We start from the raw sequence: 26,923 nt of genomic DNA on the forward strand, positions 1-26,923 counted from the left end.
TGGTGATATCATTCACTCCTGTGCTAAGAGTGCCAACTATACATCTCCAGACTCCAGGCTCTTCTTAACCCAGGTCTGGGTGCCATACATGAGCCTCAAATACACTTTGTCCAAAACCACACACACACACACACACACACACACACACACACACACACTTGGTGTGTACCTCAACCAAAAATTGTTCTTCCTCCTTGTTCCTTCTCTCAATTGGTGGATCCTCAAACATCCTGTCAGTGGAACTAGAAATTCCTAAGTCTTCTTAACTCTTTCTTTCCCTTCACCCCTCACATCTAACCCATCTCTGAGGCCTGACAATACTCGGGCCACAAATATCTATGGGATCTGTGTTCCATTCCCCTTTCCCTAATGCAGAAAGGAAAAAAGGGTGTGAGAGAGGAAGGAAAAAAAGAAGGAAGAAGGGAAAAAGAAAGAAAGAAAGAAAGGAAGGAAGGAAGGAAGGAAGGAAGGAAGGAAGGAAGGAAGGAAGAAGAAAGAATAAAGAAAGAAAAAGCAAAAAGAAAGAACGGAAAGAAAGAACAAAAAGACAGAAGAAGCACTAATCCGAGCCAGAAAAAGCGCCCTCCCAACTTTTAGGGGAGGGCGGTTCAATCCTCACCCGGTAGGAGGGAGTCCCGAGTTGAGAGCACACCCGAGACAGTACGCACGTCTCCTGCCCTTAAATTTTACTATCCTACTACAGCTTCCCTTTTCCCCCTTTTTTCACTCTCCCTCACTACCCCCTTTCTTTTTCAAGCCCCCCCACTTTCAAAAACCGCACACCTTCCCCTCACTACTATCACAACCTTATAGCTGTGGCCTCTTGTCACTAGTCTCTCTGCCTCAAAGCTCCCTCTCCAGGCTGTTCCCTGTTCTCTCATTAGAGGTACAAAGAGAGCAAACAAAGAGAGCAAACCGAAAACAAAAGTAATGCTGCCTCATTGTTTCCCATTGCCTATGCAATCAATGCCATAGACTCCACAGGATGACATTCAAGCCCCTTTGCAATTTCTGGTGTCAGCATCTGAGTCCTCTCTCTAAATCCCTTCCTCGAAATAAATCTAATATCCCAATCACATAGTCCAAGAGTTCTCTGAATATGTACACTTTGGGCCTAACTTCCTTTGCTCATGTGAAGGATTGATGGGCCAGTAATGTCCATCTTTCTCTTTGTAATCCATTTTTTATAGCTATATGATATTCCATACTTTGATTAGCTATGCTTGGAAACACCAAGAGCTGCTTTCTCCAAGAGCTAAGGCCTAATGAGGGCAAGAGACAAATCTAAATGTGGTACATTGTAATAAGGGCTGAGCAGTCCTGGACATTGCTCAGGGGGAGTTGGAGAAGTCACAGAGAAAGGGTCTCTTGAGCCCAGTCTTGCAAGATAAGCAGGATTCAAGTGTGTGAAATTGCATCTGACAAACAGAAAAGCCCAGAGTACCTCTGCTCTTCTTTTTAAGAGGGTTAAATCTCAGGCTGTTCTCCCCGACCCCAGCTAGCAGGATGCCCTAATGCTGAATATATTTTTCTTTTAAACAACTGGTTGTTGAATTTTATATTGTAATCCAATTTTTCTTTTAATAAGCAAGTTTCAACTGTTCACATTTGCTTTTTGTACATTATTTGTCCTTCAGCCCAAGTAAATTTCTATTTGTTAGTCACTTTCCGCTTTTTCTTTTCATTTCTCTGTTTTCTGTCGTGGATTTTAAACTCTCTATTTCTTTTTTGAGCTAGGCGAAAAGATAACCTCAGCCCAGCTGGCGTGGCTCAGTGGTTGAGTGAAGCAGGAGGTCGCAATTCCCGGTCAGGGCACATGCCCAGATTGCAAGCTGTATCCCCAGTGTGGGGTGTATAGGAGGCAACCAATCAATGATTCTCTCTCTTCATTGATGTTTCTCTCTTGCTCTCTCCCTCTCTTTCTCTCGCTCTCTCTCCTTTCATGTCTCTGAAATAAAAAATACATATATATATATATATATATATATATATATATATATACTATAAAAAAATTAAAATAAAAGATAACTTAAGTGGTCAATTTGTAAACATTTTAACTAATATATTTCAGAAATCCATTTTAATTGCTTCTATTTATTTCTATTATTAACTAAATAAACTTTGATTCCCTTTTAAAAACAAAAGAAACCCTTTGTTCCCTCTACTACTACTATTTATTTTTATAATTATTATCTGATCCTTTTGACATTCTGCTAATCCCTGATAGTTTCAAGAATTTGTTTTCTAATATATCAATTGCTTTTATTATTAGTGAAAGGATTATTAATTAGTACTTGCTTAATACTCTAATTCATCTGTTTCCCAAAGAGGTCTTTAAATCTCTGTCTAGCCTTACTTACCTTCTACAATATCAGAATGGCTAGGAGTATTTGTGATCCACCGAATTTTTAGTTAAAGCCAATTGTTTTAAGTCCTCTAAGTCTTACAATATTTCTCTCTGCCTCTAAAGAGAAAGGTGATTCTGGTCAAGTACTTTGGCTTAGCTATGTCATAGTTTGTCCACATAGCACTATTCTCCTCCAAAGTCAAAGGAGGGGTATATAATTACATTATTATTCTTACATCATTAAATACCAACTTTCTGTATTTTTTATAGCTTTAAAGCTTTGCCTTTGTGTGTGTGTGTGTGTGTGTGATTTTTTTGATTTTTTTTTAGAAAAGAGATAGGCATGTGAAGGAAATGTAGGCATAGGAGTCACCCACCACCGAGTAGAATTGACTGAATTCTCATGATGTTTATGCCAAAGTTGTGTTTCCATTCAGTACATTCTCTATTGTCTCTATGCCTAAGTTTGTGCTCTTCATAATCCATTTCTCCTGCTCTTCAGAGCCTGAGATTCTTTATTCTGCTTCCTAGGTGTATTACTTTGCTAGGGCTATCATAACAAAGTACCACAAGCTGAGTGGCATAAACAACAAAAATGTATTGTCTCACAGTTGAGAGGTTAGAATTCCAAAATCAAAGTGTCAGCGGGTCATGCTCCTTCTGCAGGTGCCAAGGAAGGTCTTTTCCAGGCCTGTCTCCCAGCTTCGAGGTTTTGCTGGCAACCTGATACATACCATGTATAGGCTTGTCGACACATCATCCTACTCTCCGTCTTCATGTTCACGAGGCATTCTCTCGGTGTGCATGTCTCTGTGTTCAAATTTCCCCTTTTCATAAGGACACCAATAATAATGGATTCAGGGCCCACCCTACTCCAGTATGACCTCATCTTAACTAATTACATCTGCAACACCTCTTTCCAGATAAGATCACATTCCAAGTTGCTGAGGGTTAGGACTTGGGCTTATGAATTGGGGGGAGACATAATTCAATGATTAACATTAGGTTTTTCAGGTACTGTTCCAGTATTATTATTATCTGCGTGATGCAGCCGAAATGTGGGCCATTTCTAGCACATCACGGTAACACTCACCATCTGTGCCGCTCCAATTCCCCTTTTGTGTTTTTATTCCTTTGTAACATTCACAATCACTCCCTATTCAAGTAGATAGCCCCAGGTCTGTGGGGCTTTGTTCATTCCCCTTTAAATTGCAAAACTGTTACATAGAACTCGAGCTGTTAATTAGTGAATTTTATTTGTTATTTATGAAGCACATCAGATTGTGTTTGTTGTGTCTTGTTGTTCCCTATTTCAGACCACTTTATGGGGAGAGGAGGAATTTTACCATCCCCAAAATTCTTTCTCAAGAATCCAGGGTACATAATATGCAGCTCTTTGCTTTAATTCTTTCCCCCCCTCTATCGGTTCCTTTCTCATTCTTTTAACGAGTTCGGTGTGAATCTGTGTGACTTCCTAAGATGCCATGTGTACACATGGGACACATGTGTGCCGGTGGCCACACTCCAGGGAGACACAATCAGAAGTAGGCGAACTCTGCAGGGTACAGATAGGTAATGACAACCCATATAGTCTGACCAGGGTCATTATTACAAAGAGATAGGGTTGGGCTTAGGCCCCTGAACCAAAGAAGCAAATACTGGTCCCCAAAGGGGAGGTATGAAAGGATGGAAGTTCAAACCTATGCAGAGCCCAGGACCCCTGACACAGTGTTGTTCCACGCCCAGCTCCCACTGCGGGACCACAGGCCCTTAGGGAGGCTGGCCCTAAACAGTTCAGAGATCTTTCTCTCCTGTTGCCAACAATGTTTTCACATCAAGAGTCACCAGCTCCTTGCTCAGTGTTAAGAAAACTCACAAACGATGTGCAGGAAGAGCCTGGTGAAAACCAGAGGAGCTTGCCTGAGAAAAAAGGCCTCTCCTGTGTCTCTCCTCCATGTCTTCTGCACACACTCAGATGGGAGTTCTAATTCCAGTGGGAAGAGGGATCCCAGCAACTAGCGTGGGGAGAATGGATCCATTTCCATTGTTATGTCCTGGAGATGGAAACCATTTTTGGCAAACCAGAATCAAAGATGGTTGACTCCATTCATTTTCTTTCCATTGACCTTCCCTGATAGTGAGGAGGTCTGTGGGCTGGGAAAGGTAGAAAAGAATCATTTCCATACCCCTTTCACAGGCCTGCTTCTGTGTGTTCAGTGCTTGGGCGGCCCTCCCCCCTCCCCCCCCCCCCCCCCCCCCCCCCGGCTCAAATGACCAGTGGGTGCCTCTTTGTCATACACACGCTGTGCATCTGGCGGCATCGCCCGGGTAACATGATAGGTCTCACAATTTTAATTTTAACCAAAAATACATCTGCCAGGTTCATTTCACCTGATGGGATAAATATCATATTTCTTTACCAGTTTGTAAACACCTTGCTTTTCATCTCAACCTAACATGTTTCCTGGGTGTTTTACAAGGGGAAATGTCAAGTGAGATACACATGGGCCGAGGTGTGTGTGATGAGTGTCAGTCGAATGTGGGGGTAGTTTTACAGGGTACAGAGTCTTGTCCCCTTGATATCTGTGTGCCTGACCAGGAAATCTGACTGTGGCAGTGCGTGGGGTGATCTTGAGTAAGAAAATCTGACAGGCAATCTGGTTCTGAGACCATTCAGCAGCTGTCTGTGGACACCTGGAGCTGTCCCTGTGAGAGATGAAGGATGGATTGTGTCATTATCTCAGGGTCCACATCCCATTGCTTCTCTGGACACAAACTGTTCTTAACCAAAGATGGTTTTCCTTCACTCCCTTTGAAAAGCATTCTTTATGATTTTCTAGTGTGAAGATTCTTCTACATAAATCCAAAATACAATACTGAAATGCTACTGCCCAGCTTGTCTACTCATGCTGAGAGGGCTAACAGAGAAGGGACAATGTTTGTTTTGTGACTTTGGTGAGTTCAGTGGGAAGAGAAATTGACATAAGCAGGATGACAAATGGAAATTACATCTTTCCCGAGTCTTAATATGACTTGCATAAATACTGATGGCATTTGGTGTGAATATTTATGAGAGACCTTTTAATTCAAGAATCTCAACTTCTTTTATCACCTGTTAATGTTCACAGTGTCACGCTCAAGTGTGTGGGTAATAGTGTTATACTCCATCTACAGATGGAGAGATCAAAGCTCGCAGATGTTCAGGTACAGAACCTGCCAGAGACCTGCCGTGATCAACAGGGCATTTTACAGCACAGGGCGCAGGCCTTGGGTACCAGTGCCACCCAGCCTTCCCCAGCAAGGCTTGTCCCCAATGCCACTCTCACCTAAGACAGCAAGTGAGCTGGTTCTGGGAATCAGGTCTATGGGAATGATGAATCTAAACCTCATCCTCTCAGCACCCTTATCAGCACCCTCTGCCTGCTGTGTAAGCTCACACCTCCTATCCACTCCTCCTTTTTTCTTGTCAGCTGCTTCATTGCCCTTGGTTGATTTCTACTAACCCTGAAAAAGGGTTACCATATTTTTCCATGTATAAAACATCCCCATGTATAAGACATCTCCCACTTTTCCAACACAAAATTAAGAAATCGACATTCTAAACATAAAACAGAACATATTTTTGTTTAGCAATTACCACAGATAATGTTTACATAACGGTATATGAAACATATCACTTTATTCAGCCTCTGCTGCATCACTTTTTTCTTCTTTATCACTATTAGTTCCAGACATATCAAATTCTTCAACTCCTGTTGATTCACTGCTGACTTCTGAGTCACTGTCTATATATGTGAGATCATCCTCATAAACTGAAGGCATTTTCTGAGCTAACTTCGTGTTCTCATGGCAACTCCTCTCTCCTCATGAAATTGAAGCACCATTTTGCCTTTCCTGTAAAATCAACAGTGGTCATTTTGCTCGCAAACATTCTTGCCTGACATTGAATAAGCTTGGTTGACATGCATAAGCCACTCTGGCACTTCTCCATAATCCAAGTCTTAAGCCTCTGCTCCAAGTTTGCCCATTTTGCTGCTTTTCCTCTTAAGGCCTTCTTTTTATGGCATCTTAAGGAGTTGTTCTTCCTGTTTTCTCCACTGTCTGATCATACACTCTGTGGGAGGAGGTCCAAATTGTCTCTCTGTAGCTCTATTTCCGTGCTCTTTTGCATAACTGACCACATTTAGTTTGAATTTTGCAGAGTAAGACAATCGCTTGCCAGTACTTATCTTTTTATTTTTTGATATCTTTATGGGCTCAGAACGCTCAGGCCTCTGTTGCATCTGCACACTCTCCACCTCCACCTCCAATTACAGCAGCAGCTGACGTCAGAACAATAAGGCTGGTGTGGAGGAAGCTTGTTTGAAAAGGTGTGGGTGGCTTCCTCCTCAGCTGAATTCCGTGTATAAGACACCCCTCGATTGTCAGTATAATGACTTTAGGAAAAAAAATATCATCTTATATATGGGAAAATACAGTAATTAATAACAAAAGGGGTTAGTAGTAAGAGATACTCGCCCAGCCCAGCCTGGGGCTAGCAGCCTGCGGAGGTGGTCAACGCCCAACCACTGAGCCATACCGTCCAGACTCCCACACTCTTCTGAGATGTGAACTTCCACTCCTGCATCAAGTAGGGAATCTCCTCACTCCTCCGTCGTGGTGACTGGGCTGGCTCTGTGACTGCGCTGACCACAGAACAGGGCAGAAGTGATGCCAGCCAGATTCCTTCCTCTTGGAAGCACTTTGCTATGAAAAGCCCTGGAGGATCAGACACCAGATGGGAAAAGAGGCCGAGGGGCCCAAGAGGCCAACAGGAGGGGAGAGGGGGAGAGAGAGAGAAACATCAACAAGGAAAGACACTCATTGATAGGCTGCTTCCTGCATGCCCTACACTGGGGATCGAGCCCGCATGTGCCCTGTCCGGGAATCAAACCATGACTTCCTAGTTCATAGGTCAACGCTCAACCATTGAACCACATAGGCTGGGCTCTAAGAATTTCTGACTCTTATTTGTGGGGAATAATAACAGAGACTGAGATCTGTAAGTACAGGCTGTAGATAGGTATTATGGGAACCAAGGAACTACCCAGTGTTCCTATTAGTGACAGAATTGGAATCCCTTTAAAGTACATGAGTCCATATTGATGTTTTCCATTCAACTCCACTTTTAAACCATTATTAATTTTGTTCTGATGCTAGCATATTTTTAAATTTAAATTTTATCCTTGAAAACACACAGATATTTTTTTAAATTGCCTCCTCCAAAACAAATTTAGAGGAACTTTGTGTCAATTAAGCATCTTCCAATCACCTTCTTAGAAGGTGCCTTTTTTTTCAAGCCATTTCCAAAACCTTGAGACCCTCAAAGTCAAGTTTTAAAGCTCAATTAATTATAACACATTAACACACACTATGTAGCGTCAAGTCACAGCTCATTGGCAGAAGGTTCTCTTGTCTATGAAAGCAGAGGGTTAAACTGACACATACAAAAACAGAATTTACTCATGGTCAACAGTGATAATATTCAATCAGAGTGGTCATTAAAATGAAATTTTCCTGTACAATTGGTTTCTCTTTTGTGGTCTATGGGAAGAATTAAATCTCTGAAAATTAAAAAAAAGGGGGGGGGAGGTTAGTAATTATTAATAAGGCCATACTTTTCCAAAAAGTGTATTTCCAAAAAAGTAAATCATTGGGAAGGAAAATATAGATGGCAGCCATGTCTTACCTCCTTTTCCCTGTTTCTAATGCTCTGTCCCTTCATTGTCAGGAGCCAGGGATGCATAGAACCTTCTATTAAAGTAGCTGTCAAAACCCACCTCCATGGCAGGCTCTGTCAGGCCCCCACATAATCCAAGGCCTCTGAGGATGAGGAGGGACAAGGGAAGAAGGATGGGGCAAGACAACCTGTGCTTGTTCCCCCCATCCACAGATCTATTATGCTGTGAAAGTTTGAAAACCTCAACATCCCTCCATAGACCATCTCCTGTTTTTGTGGAAACTCCAGGAGTCTTTTTTACCACTGATAATTTAAATATTTTTCAAAGGAAAAACCTAGATAAATAACATGATATTTAAGTATGGCTAGAATGTCATAAAAGGACTATGGGAATGCTTCTTATAAAGAGCCCAGATACCATCACATGGAAGCATTAAAGGCTACGGATCTAAAAATGTTTTCTCTTATTGACTTAATGATTGTAACCCAAAGGCCAAGTGAAGTCCCTCTTCCCCTTAAGGCCCAGTTAAGATGGGTTTGAGTTCCTACCGCATGTTCTGCAGCAAACTCAGGACGCCTGGAATCCTTTGTGCAGGGTGGTCTTTCGGTCACCTCCAGCTTCCAGGTGAGCTGCTGCAGGTGGTGTGCGCCATCTCTGTTTCACACATGGAATCCAGTGGTTTTCCTGAGTCTTAAATAGCATCTTCCAAATGAGGAGCCTTGGAGTCATCTTCTATGTCTTCCCCTGCCATCACTTCACACTCACCTCATTCAACTCAGTACTCAATTATTGGGGGCCTATCATGTGCCCAGGGATCAAAACACAGCATAAAAGAAACAGAATCCAGCCTCGTCCTAAGTTCCTCTCAGACCTGTCTCCCTCTCCCAGTCTTTCTTGCCACTGCCTTCCTTCCTAAGCCCAGCATGGATACCTTACAAACACCCCTGCTGGCCTCCTGCCCCTGCTTTGGTGCTGCCTTGCTGCTCCTTGGTCATCTCTCCTCCCTGCCAGACTGGTCATTCTAAGCATCCAATTCGGGCGCTGCTTTGCTGAAGGTCCTCCCATGGCTCCTTACTACAACCCACATCCCCATTTGGCTCAGCAGGCTCAGCACCCAGAGCATCCTCACAGGACTCGTCTTCCAGGACATCCAGGAAAACGTGTCACTGCTGCCATGCTAGGATTTGTTTACATTTTTTGTCTGCTGTTCTCTCAGACTAGAAAGCCTTCCCACATTTCTTTTCATCCTTAAACAATGAGCAAACTGGCCCTCTGGATTGTCCCACCTGACCCCACCCACCTCAGACCTATGCGTAGCCCACCCTCCTGAGGCTCAGTCACACAGCTCCACTGGCCAGTCACCATGTGTTCACATGACCATCTCTGTCATCTGTGGACAGCACAGTGCCGGGAATGTACTCAGAGTTAATTAATAGTAATTATTTGAAGAATTTTATTCTCTAATTTAAAAAAAAAAAAAACATTCATATTACAAACCAACATTAATTTCAGAGATAAAATATTAAATCTGCCTAAATCTGTTTCCTCTGCTGAAAAATGGGGATAATAATACTTAATTTTAAAGTCATTATGAGAATTAGCAGTTAATGAGGTGGAAACCATCTATCACTCACATCATAGCATCTCAGTAAGTAGTAATTAGCATTAGTCATTGAAGTACATACTCTGAGTTAGTGCAGTGACCTCAAATTATACCCCCAAAAGTGTAAGGAGGAAGCTGATGAATGAATATGCAGCACCTGCTGATTCACATCTCTTCCCTGAGGTGTATATTCTGTTCATTAATAAGGGGCAGGATCAAGACTGAACCCCAGGACTGACTCTGGTGCATGGAAACTCCACTGCGCTGCCCTTTTCTTTTCTTTACTTTTCTTTTCTTTTCTTTTTTTTTTTTTCTTTTTTTTTTTTGTGTGTGTGTGTGTGTGTGTGTGTGTTTTGGGGGGGGGGGGGGGGGGGTCCCAAACAGGACATTCTACCACCAGAAGCTGGCACATTTTATTTGCCTGAAGTCCATGCCTACAAATACAGGGAAACACTTGCACCAGAAAGTCTAGAAACTGACATTAATTCCACAATTTTTAAATTGATAGCTACAGGGGAAATTGCCTTTCAAGAAAATCAGCAACACAATAACCACTCTTCAGTACTGGTTCCAGCAGGCCACCGCATTAGTTCTCGCCACGGTGTTAGTTCTCAAGGCCAGCATGGAACCAGCACATCAGAGGTGATACAGTGAGTCCAGGCATAGAATTTGGGCAGCCTTTCCCAGGCACTCTCCCTCAGTGCTCCAGAGATCGTCAGGATGCCCATCTGTGCTCCAGCTTATATGTATGAACCAGGAGCATGTAAATTGCCCTAGATTCTCAGGAAGAGATGACCCAAGTTTTCAGCCCATCCAGGAGGGCCTGCACTGTAAGCTCATTCTGAGCACACATTGTTTTGGCACTCTGCTCTTAATTCTTCTTATCAATTTTGTTTGCCTATCAGTGTCCTACTGTTTCTTCAATATCCAAGGTCAGTAAAATGGTCAAGCAATCCTATATAATAAAGAGGTGATATGCAAATTGACCATCACTCCAACACACAAGATGGCCACTCCTATGTGGACACAAGATGGCCAGCAGGGGAGAGCAATTGTAGGCGATCAGGCCTGCAGGGGAGGACACTTGGGGCAATCAGGCCAGCAGGGGAGGGCAATTAGGGGTTACCAGGCTGGCAGGGGAAGGCAGTTAGGGGCAATCAGGGTGGCAGGGGAGCAGTTATGCATTGATCAGGTTGGCAGGGGAGTGGTTAGAAGGTGGTCAGGCTGGCAGGCAGAAGCGATTAGGGGCAATCAGGCAGGCAGGCATGTGAGCAGTTGGGAGCCAGCAGTCCTGGATTGTGAGAGAGATGTCCTAGATTAGAGAGGGTGCAGGCTGGGCTGAGGGACACCCTCCCCCGCCATGCATGAATTTTGTGCTCCAGGCCTCTAGTCTATATATATAAAAGCCTAAGTATCTTTTCGACTGGATAACAGGATGACTGGCCAATAGCTATGATGCACACTGACCACCAGGGGGCAGATGCTCAATGCAGGAGCTGTCCCCTGGTGGTCAGTATGCTCTCACAGCCAACCTCCCTCACTTGGCCAACCTTCTATGATCCATCTCCCGGCCTGCAGGTGGTCAGTGCACTCCAACAGCCAACTTCCCACAGCCATCCAACCTCCTGTGGTCCTTCCCCATGGCTGGCCCCAACTTGGTCTGGGTGAGATGGCCCTGATCTGCCCGATCACCAACGAGGCCGAGGGATCCCACCCGTGCACGAATTTGTGCACCAGACCTCCAGTTATGAAAATAATAGCTACTATTTTTAAGCCTTTCTTACATGTCACACATTATGCACATATGATCTTATTTAGTTACCATCAAAACCTTAGGGTAAGAATTACGTATTTTACAGGAGGATACTTGAGGTTCAGAGAGAGGAATTAGGCCCCAGCTAGTGTGAATGTGAGAGTTAAACCCAGAGAGTTAAAGCCAATGCTTTTTCTATTAAGCCTAAGAATACATAAGCTTTGGGAACCAGGCATATCTGGGTTCAAATAACACTTCTAGCCAGGTGATCTTAAACATGTCATTAAGTAGTTCTCTCAATCTTGTTTCCTTATTCATAAAGCAGGAATAATAATGCCAATCTTTTCAAGGTTTTGTGTTCTTTAAAATAAGATATAGACTACAAAGGATAGTGACTGGTTTATAGCAGGCAATTAATAATTTATTTCCTCTTTCCCTCAAAGAGTTCCTCAGATGATTCCACATGCCAAAGGACTGGTACAGACCTTTGTGGGTTCCTAACATGCTGATGAGGAATAAATCCCATTGGCTGCCCAACTCAGCTGCTCTAGGCCCTGGCCTGTCGCTAGGTTCATTCCAGAAAAAGCACTTAATGTGTCAGAAAGAAGGAGTGTGACCTCTTGATCTTTCCTTTGCAGAAATTATTTTTTGTACTTTGCAACCCTAATGTATGATGCTGAAAAGGAGCATCTTAGAAATTAAGAGAGATCTTCTAGAACCAACTCAGAAATGATGGCATATTTTTCTTATCTGTAAATTCATCAACTTCTTATAATGTTGGCCAGTGATAGGGTGTATGTATTCATATTTTAATTTTGTATTTTTTGTTCCCCAAAAAGAAGGAAACTGACTATAATAAAGTAACTCTATGGGCTGAAAGTCAAAGGGACCCAGAGCTGACAAAAGGTACCTAAAGTAAAATATAAAAACAAGCCTGGCCGGTGTGCTCAGTGATTGAGCGTCTACTGATGAACCAGGAGGTCTCAGTTCAATTCCCAGTCAGGGCACATGTCCAAGTTGCGGGCTTAGTCCTCAGTGTGGGGCATGCAGGAGGCAGCCAATTAATGATTCTCTCTCGTCATTAATGTTTTCATCTCTCTCCCTCTCTCTTCCTCTCTGAAATCAATAAAAATATTTAATAAAATAAAATAAAAATTGGTAAAACACCAAGGTTGCCAAGCAGGTACTTGGAATTGGAGCTGGCAGATTTTATGCTGTTATGTCCTTTCAGCAGCAAGCATATTATCCTGTACTGTGTGCCAAGGTCAGGAGTGTCTGGAATTGACAGCGAACTCTATAGCCTACAAGTGGTTGAATTCACGTTAGCCACTTGGGAAAATTAACTTTTGTCTCCTTCTTCTTTCTGTTTTTTTCCTTGTTGATGCCCATATTCCATTCTCATCAACTGCTACTATCTGTCAGATTGGCTAAATCAAATAGAATTAACCAGATATTCAGACAGCCAAACATTCTCACTTAAACCTTTTTATAATAACTAAAAACTGCCCAGCACTCCGGATTCCTATTTACTGCTCAACTCCTTTTTTTCATAGTGTGATATACTTTTTATGCCCATTGTTTATTGTCTGTTCATTGCTTGTAAACCCCATAAGGAGGTCTTTCTTATATCACTGTCTTCCAAATACTTAGCATTATACCTGCACATACTAGGTGTTCAGTAAATATTTTAACAGGTAAGAGGAACAAGAAAGCATGATAATGTCAGGGTAAGTGGACATGAGCACAAAAAGAGCTTATGAAGGAAAATAGAAGAGAAGAATGTAAAAGAAAAGATCTGATAATATATTTCATTTATGAATAAAAAATACACAGATCAAAACAGGATAAACTGTTGCCATCTTTAGTTAGATAAGTTTATTGCTGCTACCCAGATCATATCTAACTTCTCAGAAGGTTCATTTTATTTGTAACTTCACAATTTGTTTTTTAATTCACTCATTCATTCATTCATTCACCTCTTATGTGACAAGCACTGTACTTAGTATAAAAATGTAAGCTGGATAATCAATATACACTCATGTAACATGATTGGGTCCACCCCACATCAACCATCTTAAACAGTATGTCTCCATCAGTTATTACTATTAGTTAAACTATGGTACAGTTGAAACCAAGACCAAAGGTGTGATCTCTCTGTGGACAAGCTAATTTCAGGATATAATGAGTATTTGACCTAAGCAATTAACAAAAATAATTTTACCACCAATCACAGAATTGTAAACCAACATTCCATAAGACTCTTCTGAGGGATACAAGGAAGTTTTATTCAGACATGATTTGCACATCAGAGAATAGAGCCTTCAGCATAAACCAAAGGCAAGCTCTAAGGTTGGAAGAATAAGGCAAGAATTTTAAAAGGCCAGAGTTGTGAGAGTTGCTGATCAAAAGGATGGGTTGCTAGGAAAATAAAACCATAAACTTTTGGTCATTTGTTTTCTGATTGGTGGGGGGACTGGATTTTCAGGGGTCTACTAATTCAGCGGCCAGCAAGTGGGATTGTGAGATAAGAACAATGGGTAGTTTCTATTGATTCATGCTCAGCAGGTAGTCGTCTTGAGTCATGGGATATGGCTAACAGAGAGAGGAGGTGGGGGAGACTAGGCAGGGCTTTTATTTCACTCAGGATAAAAGCCTCAGTTTCTCTTGGAGTCTGAAAAATAAACTAGTGAAACAAGTTTTGTTTTTGTTTTGTTTTTTGTGTTTTTTTGGGGTAGGGGAGAAACAATGCAAAAAATGGAGTCTATCAGGTAGAGGGAGAGTTTAAACTGCAAAATAGCTTGATCACTCAAGACAGGTCAGAGACCACATTGCAGAAGGGCCCAGATATTCAGTCACCAATTATATCAAAATCCTCAATATGCCCCCATAATCCAGCTGGCTGTCTCACAAACATTTGCTGGGGCACAAACCATCACCAGGAGAGACACAGCAGAGCTTACCCTGGGTGATGTCGGCCAAAGCACCATCTCTGGCCAAAGCACCATCTCTGTCATGAGGAGCATTGATATGTGTGTTGTACTAAATGGAGAAGGTGCTCCCAAACAAAGGCGAGCTGAAGAGTAGAAACCAGGGACCAAAGCTCATGGGGGAGGAGAAGCTAAGGACATCAACAGCCAGGTTACAGATAATTAATTAATTATGGTCCCTGGGGAAGTGTGATTCAGAGTACACTAACTATTGTGTTAACTCTGAACCCCTGCTCTTCCTGCTAAAGCCTGTTCCTTCTGAAATTTCTCCTCCTCTGGTGATGCCAACTCCACTCTTCTAGTCTGCTCAGGTCAAAACCAAGGACTCATTCTTGACAGCTCCTTTGCTCAGTTAGCCCACATCCAATCCAGAATCTACTCCTTACACACTCCACTGAGTCACTCTGGTCCAGCTTCCTTTATCTCCCATCCAAGTTGCTGCAAAGTCTCAAATATGAGCTCCTCGCTTCTACCGTTACTCCTCACCGCCACCAGTCTGTTCTCAGTACAGCAGTTACTGGGATCCTTATAAAAGAAAATTATATCGTGTAATTTCTTTACTCAAAATATGATGATTTTACGCCAAAACTGGTTTGGCTCAGTGGATAGAGCGTCGAACTGTGGACTGAATGTACCTTGGTTGTGGGCACATCCCCAGTGGGGGGTGTGCAAGAGGCAGCTGATCGATGATTCTCTTTCATCTATGTTTCTGGCTCTCTATCCCTCTCTCTTCCTCTCTGTAAAAACTCAATAAAATATATTTTTTAAAAAAAACTATGATGATTTTTATTTCACTCAGGATAAATGCCAATGTTCTTTCAGCAGCCTGCGTGATCCATGGCCTTGTTATGTCTGCTCCCACCACTTCCCTTTCCCTTGTTTCAGTTCTACTGTCTGCTTGCTAGTCTTCCAACACTAGAGACATATTTCAGCCTCAGGGCCTTTGCAATGATATTTCCCTTTTGCCATGATTATGTCTGCTTCCCACAGATACCCACATGGCTGCCGCTTCCAAGTATTTATCCAAATGCCACTTTCACCATGAGAACCTGAGGACCCATTTGAATTGAAACCCAGCCTCATGTATGGTTATGATCCACTTAACTTGACTACTTTTATCCCCTATGGCCTCTGACACCTAACATGCCATATAATTTAGTTATTATTATGTTTATTGCCCTTTGTCTCCCCCAGTGATTGTTAATTTTATACATCAGCTTGACTGGACCACAGGGTGCCCAGATATTTGGTCAAATATTATTCTGGGACTTTCTGTGAGGATGTTTTTGGATGAGGTTAACATGTACATTGGTAGACTGATTGCAGTTGATTGTCCTCCTAAAGTGGGTGAGCCCCATTGGATGAGTTCAAGTTCCTGAATACAACAAAAGGCTGACCCTCCCCAGAGGGTTCATCATGCCTGCAGGCCTTCCAACTGGGACCCCAGTTTTTTCCCCGCCTTCAGACTCAGACAGAATCACCAGTTCCCCCTGGGTCTCAAGCCTGTTGGCCTTTAGCCTGGAACTCCACCATCAGCTCTCCTGGGTCTCCAGCCTGCCCACTCACTGTCCGCCTCCCCAACCCTGGAAAACCTTGAGTAATGCGCTCTCCATCACACTTGAATGAAAGTGGATGAGGACCTAAGAGTCTCTGCATGTTGCTGCTATAAATTATCTGTTTGGTTTCCTCCTCTGACCAGCCCTGGCATAAACAGCATCAGTATATATTTGTTGAAGAAACAAATTAACTAACAGGTAATGAGGTGACGTTCTTTAGAGATATAATGCATGCAGTTGTCTTCATTTCATTACATATGCAAGAGCTATCGGCTTTCTAGCTGAGCCAAAGATCGGCCTTCCTGCACATGCCTCCTAGGAAGCAATCCCAAATGTGCCTCACATTTGATGCTGGCTGCACACACACGTTGAGGTCAGTGTGAAAAGCCAGGCACAGCAATCTGCAAACACTGAGTGACTTTTGAGAATGTGTGATACATGGCTTTAGGATGGCTTAAAGCAGGAAACGATATGGGATTCCTCTTGATGTGGAAGTAAGCAAATCCCTCTTCAGAAACAAACCTACAGAAAAGCACCCATGCCCTGGGCGGCTCAGAGAAAAAAGAGCTCAAGACCTGAAGGCTAAAGGCAAATGTCACTAGCCTTTCCTTTGCTCTGCAGAAGGACAAGAACAGTTGTGACTCAGTAGCATTGTTTCTAAATGGCCCGCCTTTCCACAGGCCAGGTTAGCCGGGTGAGAGAAGAGAAAACAAAGAAGATAAGGAGAAAGGAGAGGAAGAGATAGTAACTGTCACTGGTGATTAGCAGGGGCCAGGGCTGGCCAGAGCAAGAATGACAGGGAGACAGCAATAGAAGATAGAATCTCAGTGCAGAGGGGGAGGGCTAGGCTTCCAGAGATTATAATAGCTCCTGAAAGCAGCCTGTGTCTGTGTGTGTGTGTGTGTGTGTGTGTGTGTGTGTGTGTGTTGGAGGTGAGAAAGAAGAGACTTCTTTTCCTCCATTAAATGCTCCTGAAAGTGTCTCCATGGTAATGAGCAAGAATAACTGGAGAGGAAAAGAACAAATGAATACATGATAAGAGCCCAGCAGAGCTCTGTGAATCCACAAAGTCACTCACAGATCCTCTGGCAGCCTTCCCCAGAGTCTGTTCCACAGAACACCAGTTCCTTGTAAACTGTGGGGGAAATAAAAAATTACAGGGGCAAGAAAAGCTTGCAAAACATCAGGTGAAGCATAGTCAAACAGGTTCTGCTATGAATTGTCACTGGCCAGAGGGGATGCCATCCACAGAAGTCCCACCCCTCCACTGACTAGGAGGCACCATTTGCTTTGAGCTGCCCGCCAAGCTGGGGCCCGCTCTGTGGGGGGCACTGTTCCTAAGAAAAACAAACTGTGGAAGCTTTTGAAGACTGTGCTGACCTTCAAAGAGAAAGCAGATTTTTGGTGAAGGGTGATGGGGAGAAGTCTCAGCAGCTTGATACAATAATGGAATGTCTTCAGACTCACCCCCAAGTTTGGAATGCAAGCTATAGATGCCATCTCAGCAACACTCTGCACAAATGATTCTCCAAGGGACGATCTGGCCATCCCTGGCCCCTGGGACTTATCCAGGGGAAAACATAGCCCACTCGATGAGTTGACTGGGTTGGGGTCTTTCAAATGTCGGCTTTGGCAGTTTAAACCGAGATCATGAGAAAGCAGACACAACTGGTGAAAAACAGTCAACGTGGTTGATTGACATACAGTTAAAGCTAAACAAATGGCAGAGGAAAAAATTAATGGCAGCTCAGATTTTTTTTTTCTGTTTCAAAGAACTAATTTATGATTACAGTCTATTGTTTTAGATTTTATAAAGCTGGTGAGTTTGAATGGTTTTGGCAGTTTTTTCCAATTTATATCTGGAGATTGCTGGTTAGCGAAGTCCCTGTGCATCGAAGTGAGATCTAACTGCCTTTCAGCTTTCGTGTTCAGAATCCCATAAAGAAAAATTATAGATGATTATAAACGCCCTCACTGTCAGAAGCCAGCTGGTGCCTACCCAGATAAGGGAAGAGTTGCTATCTTTTTGGCTGGGCCAATAAAATCAACTGAAAGAATAACAAAGTGCAAGATCAGATTCTTCTTGGCCACCCAGTCGATTGTTGTGGGTAACCAGGGTAAGCTTTTTATTTCAGACTGATTTTCCCCTCCGGTTTCTCTCTGTCATGATTTTGTATGTCTTCATTTGTCATTCCCCGTAACTGACCGACTGCTTCCTTCCTGGAACTCAAATAATCTAGCTAATCCCATGTCCCTGCCATGACCCTGGCATTCTCTACAACCCATTTCGTCCAGCCCAGCTGTACAGGAGTGTTTCATTAGAGCTTCGTATGTATCCCAGGTTCACTCATTATCAATGCAATGTTTTCTCAGACTGGCTACTATCTTTTTGCACTGCCCGTGAAAGAATCTACCTATCACAACAGCTTTAATGAAAAATTTAAATCTTAACCTGAGGGAACAGTTCACATTAAAGGTTTTGGGGTTTGTTTTTTACTGCCTTCTGACCCCTATTGCAACAAGATTCAGGATATGCGATATTGTAAGGACACAAACTATTGTGGGTCACTTAGATTTCCATTGAACTTGACATGTTATATCACCCTACTTTCCAAGACATGTCAAACATCAAGAGCTTAGAGAAAATTGTGGCCCATATATCGTATGAGCAGAACTCTGTTCTTGTTCTGATGAATAAATTATAGGTTTTTAAGTGATTGCTCCCAAAAAAACAGCAGCACAGAAACTAGAAATGATGGGAGATAGGACCCATACCTGTGAACAGGAGCAAAGATAAAATAAAATAAAAAAAGCAAAAACAAAACAAAAAAATAGTGGGAGCTGACCAAGACATGTCCCTTGCTCATTGTGCCAATGGCTCCAAAGTCCTGAATAAGGCTTTGAATGACTCTGACAAGTTAAAACACGTTGATAGCAACAGTGTAAGTTAATATCTGAAAAGTAAGAAAATGACTTTGGAGAAGCTCAGGAGCCTACGGTTTGCTGAATGCTTTTGCAGAAAAGATCTCACATTAAAAATGCCCAATTGACAACTGCAAGTGCACACTGTTCTACTTTTATGAGAAAAACAGAACACCATGGCACCAAGCTGTAGTGCCACCCCTCGGGGCCTACCTAAACAGCTCTCCATCCCAGACTCCCGGCCTCTGCATTTCCAGCTGTTCTGTGGCAAATGCCAGTAAAGGGATATCACAGTGATGATCCTGGGCCTGGTGGGATATTAAATTATGTTTTGCATACATGGGTGCATGGCATTATTATTATTTTCTAAGCTTTTCTGGATGTCTGAAATCATTCTCTTTTTAAACAAGTTATTACTAAAAAATGCACTGATAGAATAATGAGTTGTTGAACATTTAATTTAAAATGTAAATGAAAGTTCATGCATGTTGTAAGCTTCTCTCTGAGGTGTCAGGACAAGGCAACTCTCTAAAGCAGTTCATTCCCCCAGGGAAACCAAATCGCCTTGCTTCTACTCTTTAAGAGTGGTTTTTAAGGAATGTAAGCAAAAGGCTTTGGCATCTAGAGTATATTTTTAAGAGAGTTTAGCAACCCGAAGTAAAAAACATACGTGGAATGTAAAGCCTTATGAACAAATAAAAATATTTTCCACGGATTTGTCATGATGCAATATAACGGCAACTACCATGGTATCGTGTATTTTTGTGGTGCTCAGTAGGTTTTGTTTATTTAGATTGACTCCTGTGACAGTTTGCAAATGCTTTAAATTTTCAAGTTGTCTTAAATGTACAAATGTTTCTGAAAGTATTTCCATGAGGCATATTCTGAAATCTCCAAAGTATTCCTGAACAGTGGAAAATATTTACATAAGAGGAACATGAAGGGGAATGAGCCTCAGGAAATAGCTACCAAAACAGGTTAACTCAAAGTAATACCTCTGATAAAAATAATTAGCTCCTCACTTAAAATGGGGAAGATAATTGCTTTATTTATCAGAATTTACCCAAATAATATATTTTTAGAACAAACACTCTTCCTAATTTGAGTAGCCTTTGCCTCAGAAAATATTAACTATTCTACTTCATCTGAATAATTTATTTTGATAATTTCTGAATATGTTTTCCTGAAGATGGGAAGAAAGAGACTTAGTACTTTTTGATATATATAAACTTGATCACACCTATGTGAAATTTTGTACCATTGAAGGTACAAAACTGGTTAATATGTTTCAAACTTTTTTTTAATTACAAAAGAAAGGCATGTACATATTGGAAAATTTACAGGATGTGGGTAATCCAACAAAATTAAATAAAATTTTATATTAACACTTTGAGGTATACTTTCCATATGTTTCCTATGCTAAAACTCACACACCTATACATACATGCACCCAAACAGAATCACCTGCTAAAACTTTCACAGAAACAATTATCAATATTTGGTAATATGCTTGGCTAAGAAGAACTGCTGGATCTGAGCTTTCTTAAAATTTAAAATGTAGGTGGGATCCAAAAATGAAAAAGGTCTACTTTTTACTCTAATGCCATTAAATTTGCCTGAGTTGTAATACTTTTTTGGTATTTATATTTAAAACATCCTTTCTAAAATGATAGCATTCTCATAATACTTGCCAAGAATATAGTGATGGTTGTTTGTTTTTGTGCTTATTTGTTTTAATTGAACTAAGGGTTGAATTCAACTCTTAGGGCCATTCTTTATGGTCTTAATAAACCATTGTTTTAAAATCAATTGCTATTTTTGAAGATATTGCTAATTATACCTACAAGAAAAGTAGTTTAGCAGTAGTTCTCAATGTGGTGGAATTAAGAATGTTTATTGTCTACTTATGTTTTCCAATCTGTATTTCTCAGTGTTCCATAAAGAGCAAATGGTATTAATTTTATAATCAGGAAAAAAAATTATTTTTAAAGAAGTAACAATAGATTGATCTACTTTTTACCTGATGTAGAACCACAGGAAAACCCTAGATTCCAGAAAGAAAAAGAAAAAAACAGACTTATTCACTTAATTTAGTGTCAAATCTTTGAGGTCAGAGTCCCAGGGTTTGTTCCATTCCTTGCAGAACAGCATGAGTGGGAATTTAGTTTTCCTTTTTGGGTAACATTTCTACAGAGCCTGCTGATAAAGCTCTTTAATTTTCTTTCTGCAAAACAATTATTTCTGGAGCTAAACTGAGATGAAGCTGATAATGGCTCTCAATTCTTCAACTTTAAAGCAGAAACTAAAGTCATAAAGTCCTGGAATACTCTCCCAAGCACAGCCCCGTCAAGCTAAACAGCCCTTGGAAACACTTGCTGAAACTCACGGTCTGGGCAGTGTCTCTTTCACTGTGGCCGTTCTTCACCTTCTGTTACAGCCATGGAAACCTGGGAGAGGAAGAGTGGGGGAAATTTTTCAGCTAATCTTCACCTGAGCCTTGAAAAATTATTTTCTTTCCGAGAAACATCTCCCAGAATAAAAGAAACATAAGTGATAAATAATAATAATAAAAATCTGCGTGGGACTTATGTAAAACTGACAGATCTGAAGTCATTTCAAAGCACGGTAGCTTTTAGATGTGTCTGAGAAGCCACCGCCAATGCCTTGCATTGGGGAAAAAAAAAAAAAAAGAAAAAAAAACAAGGTGCCTCTTAAATGCGTCTCCTTCTGTAGGTTGCGAGCCCTCTTGCAGTGTTAATTGACATCAGTACAATTCAACCTGTGTTGATTGAGAACGCCTAATGCACACCTAATACTTAAACAGATGCAAGTGCCTCTGAATGACAACCTCCCCATTTGCTTTTCATGTGACATCCCACACAATCAGCCTGGGTGGAAATCACATCACACAACTCTAATGTCCTCTCTGTGTTTTTGACTCCAGCTGTGAACGTTAGGGATGAGCTGGAGAATGTAAGCCTACTTTAAAGCACAAGAGAAATCTACCGGCACAAAATAAAAGCTGTATTGTTTAAGGCTGTGCAAATAGCTGTGACAGTTCTCTCTCCGTTGCATGCTTGCTTGCTTTTTTTCTTTCTTTCTTTCTTTCTTTCTTTCTTTCTTTCTTTCTTTCTTTCTTTCTTTCTTTCTTTCTTTCCTTCCTTCCTTCCTTCCTTCTTTCTTTCTTTCTTTCTTTCTTTCTTTCTTTCTTTCTTTCTTTCTTTCTTTCTTTCTTTCTTATGAAGACAATTCTTTACAAATTGCCAAACTAAAGCAGAAGGAAACTTTCTCCTTCTTTATGATGCTTTCATCAGATAACCAATATAAAATATCTTTCAGAATACTCTGTCTCCTCGGACTTCAGAGTTTGTTCTTGCTTAGTTAGAGATAAACAAATATGGCCTTAATAAATCTATCTAACATTGTAAATACACAGTTTCTGGTTCTTCTTCTCTTTGGGGCAATAGGCCAAGTTTCATCAACAATTCAGATATCCTGGTCTTTCTCAAAAATGTCATTGCATCAAGAATATTATGTCTTAGCAAGCTGTTGGAGAAAATTAAGAGGTTTATAGTAGTTTTGCGTTAAAATCTGCTGCCTTCTGGAAAAACTGATAACACACCTTGGATAGGGGTTGCATTCTAAAGAGCATGGTTCGAGAGAGGCATTAAACCTGACTTTTGCAGCCATTAACAAACAAGCATGAAATAGTTGGGTTTGGAGCAGGGAATGTGTAGAGGGTTTTGTCTGTTTTATTGTTGGTTTTGGGGGGGGGGGGGGGTGTTTGCTTTCCCTGCACTGGCAGTCCACCCTGACATTCACTTGCTCAGGCTGCCAGAACAAAGTGCCGCAGACAGGGATGGGTCTTAAACAAGAGAAACTGTTTCCTCCCAATTGTGGGGACTGGAAGTTTGAGGTCAAGGTGTCGGCGGGATTGGCTTCTCCTGGAGCCTCTGTCCTTAGCTTAGAGTTCCTGTCTTCTCCTGGTGTCTTCCCACAGAGTGTTGACTGTATCCAAATCTCCTCTTCATATAAGGATAGTCATAGTGGTTCAGGGTCCACCCTAAGGACCTCCTGTTAACTTTATTACCACTTTAAAGGCCCTACCTCCAAACACAATCCCATTCTGAGGTACCAGGGATTAGGACTTGGACACAGGAATTTGGGAAGGATAGGTCAGCCCAAAACAAACCTAACTAAGGGCCCTTTGGCCAAATCCGTAAGACTTTTTCCCAGGGATGGCCAGAAGGGAAAGTGAGAAGGTGGGAAAGTATTCATGAGTTCTTCACAAGGCCTGGCTGGCTACTGTAGCAACTCTTTTTTTGGTTTTCCCCTCCTTCAACATGGAGAATTAAAAAATCCACCGAGAACTTTGAGCACACTTTGCTTTCTTTCCCTATATCTCTTTTTGTTTCTCCCAAGTAAACACATGCCTCTGTCCATCTGCATATCTCAATTAGGATGTCCCTCTCCTTGTGTTTGCATATCAATGACAGGAAAGAGCTGGTCAGTGCATCCCATCAATCAGAGCCCCTCTAGCTCTCAGACACTGTGGAGATCACCTACCATTTGTTGAGCACCCACAATGTATTTAGTGCTGTGGCAAGTGTAGGCCTGTTCTCTCCTTTACTCCTCATAGCAGCCCTGGGAAGTAGGTACCGTTACCAACAATATTTTGCAGATGTGATCATGGCATCGTAGACACCATCTGGTAATTTATGGAAAAAGTTCTAGAGCTTAGTGTGCGGGGGAGCAAGGACTTGAACCCAAGTAGTCCTGTTCCAGACCTGAGCCCTTAATCTCTTCACAATAGCTTCCCTTAGGCCTGTGGGCAGAGAAGAAACCTGTGTGCAGGAAGCTAACTGTATTTTTCTGAGAATGCTATGGAGAGAATCATCGTGGGGCCTCACAGAAGACCGGGGTTCTAGCTCCAGCTCTTCGAACAGTTGATAGTTCTCAAGGATTCTAGGTATGCCCAAGGGAGCCCCAGAATAAAAGCAAAAGGATCATTTCATACCAAACTGGCAAAAGGGGGTGATGTTCTAGGGGGGAAAAAGTTTCTTGATAAAGCTATTTGTTTTGTTTAGCTTCTGATAAAGCTTTTGGACGCCATATGATTTCCCTGGAAGGGCTAGGTCTGTGGGAGGTAATCAGGCCCCTCCATGTAATGCTGTCAGTTCTGGAAGATACTTGCTGAAGACTCTTTCTCCCTGTGTCAGTTTTATGTGTGTGTTTAAATATGTTTTATTTATTATTTTTTTTATTTTTTAAATATATTTTTATTTATTTCAGAGAGGAAGGGAAGGGATAGAAACATCAATGATAAGAGAATCATTGATCAGCTGCCTCCTGCATGCCCCACACTGGGGATCGAGCCCACAACCTGGGTATGTGCCCTGACAGTGAATTGAACAGTTCATGAGTAGATGCTCAACCACTGAGCCATGCTAAAATATGTTTTATTGATTTTTATTGAGATGAAGGGAGAAAAAGACATGGATGAGAGAGAAACATCATTGGTTGGCACCCTCTTGCATACCTCCTGCTGGGGATCTAGCCCACAACTGGTCATGTGCCCTGACTGGGAATCAAACTCTTGGTGCAAGAGTGGATGCTCATCCACTGAGCCACACCAGCCGGCTAGTATTTTATGTTGAACATGTGAAGGACATTAAATTCCTAACGCATCTTAAAAAATTAAAAATTGAATTACAGTATGAGCCAACAATCCCACTTCTGGATACTTATCAGAAGAAATTCAAAACAATAATTTGAAAGATATTTGCACCCCTCATGTTCATTGCATCAGTATTTACAATAGCCAAGATAAGAAAGCAACCTAGGTGTCCATCAGTAGATGATTTGCTTAAGAAGATGTGGCACATATATACAATGGAATATTACTTGGCCAAGAAAAAGAATGAAATCTTATCATTTATAACAACATGGATGAACCTAGATATACTAAGTGAAATAAGTCAGACAGAGAAAGACATACCATATTATTTCATTTATATGTGGATTCTAAAGAACAGAATAAATGAACAAACAAAACAGAATCAGACTCATAGGTACAGAGAACAGACTATGGTTGCCAAATGGTAGGGAAATTGGAGGACTGGGTGAAAAGGGTGAAGGAATTATGAAGTACAAATTGGCATTTACAAAAGAGTCACGAGGAGGTCAAGTACAGCATAGAAAATATAATCAATGTAATAATTATGTATAGTGTCAAATGGGTACTACACTTATTGGGGGATCACTTCATAAGTTATATAAATGTATAACCATGTGCCATACACCTGAAATGAATATAATATAATATTAAATGTCAACTATAATTGAAAAATAAAAATGTCAAATATACATTTGAAGCAAATCTATATCACATATTACAAAGGACATCCTTTTTACCTCTAGTCTGAGCTAATTGCATCATATTAATAATAATAATAACTTACACTTACTATGTACCTTCCATGTGCCAGAGATTTAATATGCTGTATCTCCTATAGTTTATAGGCTATAAGTATTATATTTGACTTACAGATGAGGAGACCATGGTTCAAATTAAGTAATTTGCTTAAAACCGCAAAGTTAGTTAAGTGGCAGAGCTGAGATTTGAACTAAACTCATTCTAATTTCAAAGCCTTTACAAACATTTCTTTTATGGGAGCGAATATTTGGGGGTCAAGAAGGAAAAGTGAGGTCTGGAAGCTGCAGCAGTGAACATAACCACTTCCCAAATTGTTTTCTGTCCCTAGTATTTAGAGGTTTTCATCCACCACAGCGGCAGTGATTAAAATCTTACCTGGGCCTCTAGCCGGTTTTGCTCAGTAGATAGAGCATTGACCCATGACTGAAGGGTCCCAGGTTCAATTCTAGTCAAGGGCTTGTACCTCAGTTGCAGGCTCAATCCCTGACCCTGATCGGGGTGCTTGCAGGAGGCAACCAATCAATGTTTTTCTCTCTTTCTCTCTCGCTCTCTCTCTCTGCCTCTTCTCCTCCCTTCCACTCTCTTATCAATGGAAAAATGTCCTCAGTAAGGATTAACAACAACAAAAATCTTACCTGGGGAACTTTTCCAATCTCTCCCAACCCAGGTCACCTCCAGACCAGTTAAATCAGAGTCTCGGGGGGTGGAACCCGTCCTCTGCTTCAGAAAGCTCCCAGGTGACTCCGATATGTAGCCAAGGCTGGGACCTGTGAAGTCTTGGTTAAAGAAATTAAAGAGCTTTAAGAGCTTTTCTATCCTATTTCCTGCAAACAAGAATCAAAAACCTCTTTAACTGCTTTTACAAAGCTGAAGTACAAAACTTGCTATTTTTTTTGGAGCACAAACACACCAAAAAATAATAATTTTTTTTTCAGGTAACCTTATATCTGCTCTTCAAAACCAGAGAAAATAGAGGATGCTAAGGGTATAGACAGAGATATGTTGCAAGCACCTATCTCTGTGATACATCTTAAGTCAGTTCACATGATTTGGAAAGTCACTTTTAATATAGCTAGTGAAATGAGTTGTTGAATTAATCAGGCGTAGTCATAGGCAAAGTTGACCCAGGACATTTAGAAAAACACTTTGTGGTAACTATAAATATCATGTCATCACATTTTCTTAGAAAGAGCCACAATGAAATGTTTCTGCTTTTTCACATGAGGGTAACTTTAATAAAGGCAAGGACCCTCCCTCACATCATTTTCCCACGGAAATAGGAAGCTATCCTTTTACTAACCTTTCACCCACCCTGGTTTTAGACCTGTGTTATTACAGCACATGACCTATGCATCCCATTTTAAAATGTAACTGACCCATGCCCAATTTCACTCTGTTCCATGCATAACTCTCTAAAACTGGCCTGTATCATATGCTGGGGGGAGGGGAGGTCCATGTCTCAGGCGACATTAATGTTGCTAAAATTATGCGCAATTTTCATACTTCAGAGAATGAAAATACAGCATTATCATAATCCCCCAAAAATCATTCTTTTCTGAAAGCTACTGCCAAATGGTGCATCCTGACTTAAGTAACAGT

General features: G+C 41.4%; 1 protein-coding gene across 1 annotated transcript in view; it reads left to right on the top strand.

Annotated features, from left to right (window-relative positions):
• CAP2 (cyclase associated actin cytoskeleton regulatory protein 2) overlaps nt 1-26,923 on the top strand; it is a 138,448-nt gene that overhangs the window by 70,789 nt on the left and 40,736 nt on the right. The window lies entirely within an intron of this gene.

This window comes from Pipistrellus kuhlii, unplaced genomic scaffold (genome assembly GCF_014108245.1).
Source record: "Pipistrellus kuhlii isolate mPipKuh1 unplaced genomic scaffold, mPipKuh1.p scaffold_m20_p_2, whole genome shotgun sequence".
NCBI classification, from domain to species: domain Eukaryota; kingdom Metazoa; phylum Chordata; class Mammalia; order Chiroptera; family Vespertilionidae; genus Pipistrellus; species Pipistrellus kuhlii.